This window comes from Excalfactoria chinensis, chromosome 3, assembly GCF_039878825.1.
Source record: "Excalfactoria chinensis isolate bCotChi1 chromosome 3, bCotChi1.hap2, whole genome shotgun sequence".
Lineage (NCBI taxonomy): Eukaryota > Metazoa > Chordata > Aves > Galliformes > Phasianidae > Excalfactoria > Excalfactoria chinensis.
This window is the reverse complement of record NC_092827.1, coordinates 45,083,703-45,090,171: the sequence shown is the minus strand read 5'-3', so window position 1 is coordinate 45,090,171 and position 6,469 is coordinate 45,083,703.

Below are 6,469 nucleotides of genomic sequence, written 5' to 3'. Positions count from 1 at the left end.
TATTCCTGTGTGTGATCTTTTTGTTAAACACGTAATCAACAAACTAAGTGGTTTTCCCTCCCTCCAGCAGCAAGTTCACCCAGAACGATGCCAAACAGTGAGCTCAGATAAAAGCAATGGTATAGTAACTGTGGTAAGCAATTGCTTAATAGTGGTAGTGCTTACAGATTTCTTGAGTCTTGTGAATACAATGGTTGTAGGTGTAGAAACTGTGAAGAGACAAGGCTGAGTCATGTTGGATGAAAAGTTGTGTCTAGCCCTCAATTGGTGAGGGCTGGAACTGCACTGTTTATTTTTCGCCTCTGTAATTTTTAGAAGGGTTTATACATGGGTATCAACTAGATGGGAAAAATAGAGTAAGGAGAGAAAACTTAAAGGTGGCTGAGGTGTAATAAAATAATAAGAGAATTAATGGGAACTGTGAACGAAGATGGAAACAGACTGCAAGAGGAGTAAAATATCTTTATGCCAGCTAGGGTCAAGAAGGATTGTGCAAGCTTTCATGGTGTCTCGGTGCCTAACTGAATGACTTTAGAGACTGCTGCCAGGCCCTGTAATCACTGAACAGTTTCTCTGTATTTTTGACCAGAGATCACTACGTAGCAGAAGAGAAGCTCATCCTGATGCTGGATGCGACTATGAAGACAATTTTGTTGTGTAGAACCTCAGCCCAATCAATGACTTGAAGAGCAAATTACTTGCCTGCTTACCTGCTGTCCAGAACGTGTCTTCACCGAAGTGGTATTATTTCCAGTTCTTTTGAAACTAGATCGTTCATGGTCTGAGTGGATTCCAGGTATTAAGAAGTAGAGAAGTTTGAAGGAAAAATATCCTCCCCCCTCCACCCCAAGGCAGTTGTTTCGTGTGCTTAAGAGTATCCTTGCCTTACCTGTATTTGCTTGTGTACTGCAGAAGTAGTTTGGCGTCTGCTCCCAATACCCACGCCTGTAGTGTGCTCCCGATCTTTGCTGCCTTCATCCCATGAAACACAGCCTGATCTGTCTCCCCAGCATTTCCCTCCACCAGCAACGTAGCCATCAGCTCTTCACTGAGTGGTTTTCAATGGCTTGGGCTCAAATAGAAGGTTAGGAAGATGTAAAAACAAGCAAAGCTAAGTGAGAGACGTTAACGGAATTGTTCTTATTACCAATAAGAAAATGTCATAAATCAAGGATGCTTGGTAGACATCTGGTAACTTTTCAGTTAAGTTTTAACTCATCAAATTGTTAACTACAGTCCTGTTGAGGAAATCCTGGGTGAGCAATGCTTCTGTAAAATGGAGTAGAACAAAATGACATGGTAATAATTTTATTGAATGGTATTTGTTATTGTCCAAATATTTATTTAGGGGAATGGAAGCGTTAATGTTCAAGCTGCTGGACCAGAGCAGTTCCACATCCTCTGTACTGGATTTACACTTGTGGAGATGTCTTTACCCTGGATGCTTTTCCTTCCAACAAGAAGTGGGATGTTGCAATTCATTCTCTCTGGGACCAACCTGTGGTGAGTGCTGCTGTTAACTTTTTCTCTGCTAAGGGGCAGTTAAAGCTTTTGTGTTCTCCCAGGCTTTGTACCAGCTTCTTCCTGGTCTACCTGGTGATCATATGAGCTGCCAGCCTTCTGAAGTTTCTGAATTCGGGTGGGTCTGCAGGCTGGCTGACAAAGGCGAGATCACTGGAGTGAACAAGTGGGGACATGGGAGGACAAAGGAGTCACTTCTTTCACAGTAGTATCCCTTGGGGAATATTACTCAAGAACCATTAGGCTATGATGTGTATGATGAATTTGTTTAGTTATTAAATCGTATTTTTCTTTAGAAAAAATGTATCCTGATCTTTTTCCTGCTAAAGCAAGGAATATTAAGAAGGCTTGTGTTATGTGTTCTTTATATTGCCTGGCTTTCTCTCCTTTTTCACTTATGAGATCTTAGTAGCTTTCGTACTATAGTAAGTAGTCATCTCAAGTGACCGTATTAAGTAGTCAAGTTTAATTTGTGCTACCTCAGTTTTATGCTATTTACAAAACCAAAACTTGTCTATTTCTTGGTGAATCCAATTTGTAATCAGAATCCTAAATATTTTAGTGCACGATATTTGCACTTGTATGTAGAGCCAAAAGGGGGCAGCAGCTTCCTTCAAATCCTTGGCATTAACTGGACAGGGAAAGGTCCTATTCTTTGTTGTTTGCAGATTCTTTTTGTTGTTGCTGGCTTTGTGTGTGTGTGTGTGTGCTTAATTTGTTCTTTAAAACTATTTCTAGTCATGTTTACTCTTAAAAGAACAAACATCCGGTCTAGTTGGTGTCCTGTAGCAAGTGCTTTCCCGGTGAAATAACATAAACCAAATATTGTTCTCTGTATCACTGCAACATACATACAGGAACACATGAACACACATGTGCATGAATCACGACTTGTTAAAGAATGCTTTCTCCATCGGTTACTTTAAAAAATGAGTGTTCCCTTACATGCTCATTGTACAAGTTTTGATCTCCATGGGCAGATTAAGTGCTGCTGAAAGAATGGGATGAGAGCAGTGATAAAACACCAAATGAGTTACCGGGTAGGTTTGCAGACTTCCCTGCTTGTGTTTTGCGAGTGCCCTTCAATCATCCTCTATAACCAGCTCCGTCACGTTCCTGACATTCTTGCTGGAACTGAGGCTGCCCATCATGTCCAACTGTGTTGAGATTTGAGGAGGAGGAGTAGCAAAGAAAAAAAAAAGTGGTGAATATAACATTTTGTTCTTGCCTAGTTTTATACTGAAGGCTTTTGGTCAGGGGAAAGAGGAAGATCAGTTCACATTAACCTTCTTTAATCTTTTTCCTAACCCTGTTGTTTCCAGTGTTCGCCAAATGGTGTCTGTTGTCATTAACCAGGTGATCCATGAGCTTATCAGTTCTGTTGCATAAAACATTTATGTCCCTGATCCTCATATGGTGTGGTGTAATCAGAGGGGATACTGTGTGCTAATCTGTCAGAAGTTAACTATGTAAGTGAACTACAGACTCTAAAGGGGCATTTTTCTGAGTGATGCATATCAGGCATTTATAAGATAGTAGAAAAGTTACGGCAGCGTTGTTACAGGAATCATGGGTGGCGATGTGTTGTGAGTGTCAAAAGGGATGAGTTCTGTCTTTTGTTACTGTGCTGTATGTGCTTAGGTACCCATGGAAGAGAAATTACATGAGCTGCCCACAACCTTTTCACATCCACGTATGACTCTCATTCTTCCACATCGCGAGAATCCTCTATCGAGGTCACCTTATTCAAATTTTATAGAACTGTCTGTCAGAACAGATGGTGTCACTTAAGGATAAAAAGCCTGGCCATAGATGTGAAGAAAACCTGCCTCTTCAAGGAAGGCCTGCTAGCACGTCTTAGTCTTTATCACCTATGTCTTCTTTCCCTGCATGACAGAAATTTTTCACAGGTTTGTGACTGATGTTTTCAAAGGCCTTTACATTTTTGGGTGGGTTTGATTTGTTGAGACAACTCTGGTCAAATAACAACTTTTCTGTCTCTCTCAGTTTGTCCGTCCATGAAACAGTTGCCTGGGCCACAGAAGTTAAGACGTGTAAAATACATTGGTAATGGCTTCTCTCACACACTCAAGGCAACAAATCATTCGGACTGACAGCTCAGTAGTAGCTGATGTAACTTACTATCCTTCTACACTGTGTGTTCCCCTTCCTTCATGGCCAGCATCACCATCATCTCTGCTCCCTGCCATTCCTCATATTGCTTTTCAAAAGGCTTCTGATAAGCCCCATGAAGTGTGTCAGTCTTCGGCCACTGCTGTTTGTTTCTGTATTGCTTGTGTTAAATCATTTTGGGTGTTCTTCAAAGGCTAATTTTTGGCATTAAGCTTTGGCTACCTTCTAAACAATGTGTGTATTTTTTTTAAGGTTTGTTACTGTTTGTTGCTACCTGATCTGACTGAAAAAACGTTGCAGTTTTGAATAATGTGTTATTTTGCAAGCTCTCTCGCTGCTTTTACTGGCTCAGATTCATGATAGGAAGAGTTGAATATTCAGTGTTATTGTTTCTCTTCAGGTGAGGATACAGTGTGGATCTCTAAGGCAGCTTTTCAAATCAGGTCTGTTAAAAATGTTGTCTCTACATGAAATTATGGATTTCTGAGTTCAGTTCAGGATGGTGATCAGGGAGCGAGAGCTTTGTTATAGTAGCGTCACATGTATTGGCTTATATATTTTGCTATGCTGAAAAATGATGTTGTTTTATACATTTATCAAGTTGTTTCCTTCCTGGATTTTTCCTTCTGTTACCTATGACTGTATAAAAGTAAATGGGATAATAATCTCGCAGATGTCGCATGGCAGCTCTGCAACTGTGTTAAAATAAATGATGATTGACTCCACTTAAGACACTGACTTACTGAATAACTTCTGCGTATAGTAGGTGGCATGTTTATCAGGCCTTAGAACTGCATAATGTGAGGCCAAACTTAGACAAATACGGTGAAGTTATAGTGAAAAAGCCTCCAAATTCTCGTGTCCAGACTATACAATGAGATAACACAGAACAACAAATGTTAGGCGTCCTTCTTATCTTTTATAGCATGAGTTTTTCCCAACTAAGGATGTCTTCCTTCTTGTCTTCATCTAGTTCAGAAATGCTTTATCTGAAGAGGTTTCTATTTGGAGTTCCTAAGTGATCCTGCAGGAGTGGTACCTAACCTTTAAATAATTGTGTTCTTTAAACCTTAGTTGGTCTTCAATTTCATAGGCATTGCTACTGTTTCTTTATCACGTCTTGTTGGCCCCACACAGCTACAGTAGGATAATTTTTGGTATAGATGTCGTGTTCAACAACACTGATGAGATTCAAAGGAAAAGATAAATTCTGCTTGTTTACCGCATGCTTTGCTACTGTGGGGAAGGTTGGAGGTCAGTGTGAGCTTTACATCATCACTGACTTTGGAAAGAAGAGATCTGTATGGAACTTTTATTATGGAAAATAATAAAGAAAAAAGGAATGCGGTAATATAACCTTGTCATTCCTGGAGTCCAGACTGATTGCAGGCTAAAGGGAACCCTTAGGACACATGCACATTAAGCAAATTGAAGCTGGTTTTGGAGTGAGTGAATGAAAGAATACTGACAGATTTTTACAAGGTTTATTTTCAGGGAATGCCTGGCTTCTCAGAAATGAATCAGTGGTCTCATACAGGTCAGAAAACTCCTGTTTGTAGCTAATTGCTTTTTCTTACTTATCTTCCTGAAATGAATTGAAACTGCCTAGAGAAAAATGATTGGTTTTGGCATGAGAAAAAAATAAAAGAAAATGCTGAACTTTGGGAAAAGCTGAAGCACAAATAACTGCTTTTTGTTTAATAGCCACCTTAGTGGTGCCTTTGTATGCACAGTTCTGAGGGTCTTGTTGCAATGCAGTGCTACTGTTTTAAAGTCAAAGAGTATTAATTGTAGAATCTCAGAACAATTTGGGTTGGCAGAGACCTAAAGCCCACCCGGTCCCACCCCCTACCGTTGGCAGGGCAGCCACCCCCTGTCTCAGCTGCCCAGAGCTCACCCAACCTGGCCTTGAGCACCTTAGGGATGGGGCACCCACAGCTTCTCTGGGCAGCTGTGCCACTGCCTCACTGCCTCCAAGTAAAGAATTTCTTCCTAACCTAAATCTCATCTCGTTTTGGGAATTTGTTGTCTTTTCCAGTTTAAAGAGATGAAAGTGATGAACATTTGTGGTTTTGTTGTGGTGTCTGGGAAACCCATTTGGTGGTGGGTGGGAAGGATTTTTTTTGTGGGTTTTCCTGTTGTTGTATTTTTTTGCCTTTAATAGAAGGCACAGTCTTTTCTACAATTCATTTGGTTAAAGGTGCGTAGTTACAGTGTGTGACCCCATTCACAGCGCTGTCAGAGGCTCGCCATCAACTGCAGCTGGAACAGGTAGACCCTTAGGGCTGTGACCCGTTAATATTCAACCTTCTTGTGAACTCTGCTGCATTTATACTGTTCCAGACTACTGGGAGTGACTGCTCAGGGAAGAAGTTTGATACTGAATCGCTATTGAAAGTCTGTTAACCAGATGGTCAGTCTCCTCAAGATGTTAGGCTCTGTTCAGCCGTAATCTCAAGACATACTGAAGGGAGTTCCAGTGCAAAAGTAGCCCTTATAAGTAAGTGTGTTAGTATTTTCAAGTAGGGCCTGTTTGAATCTTTGTTGTAGAAGAAAGACGTTTGCTAAGTCAGGCTGTGTTATACCTGCAACTGGCTTTGACGGACGAAATTAGACTGAAGCAAATGAGCCAGAACAGCTTGTGAGAAACCATTCCAAGGACGAGCATGAGGGTGAGTCCCCACCACTGGGAAGATCAGGCATCCCCTTTCCTTTCTATATTAGGGTTTAGTATCTCTGCCACCATCAGGAAGGAGATGCTACTACAGAGCCTAGAAGTTCCTCTGAGTATCTGATGCTAGGTCGATAAGAACTC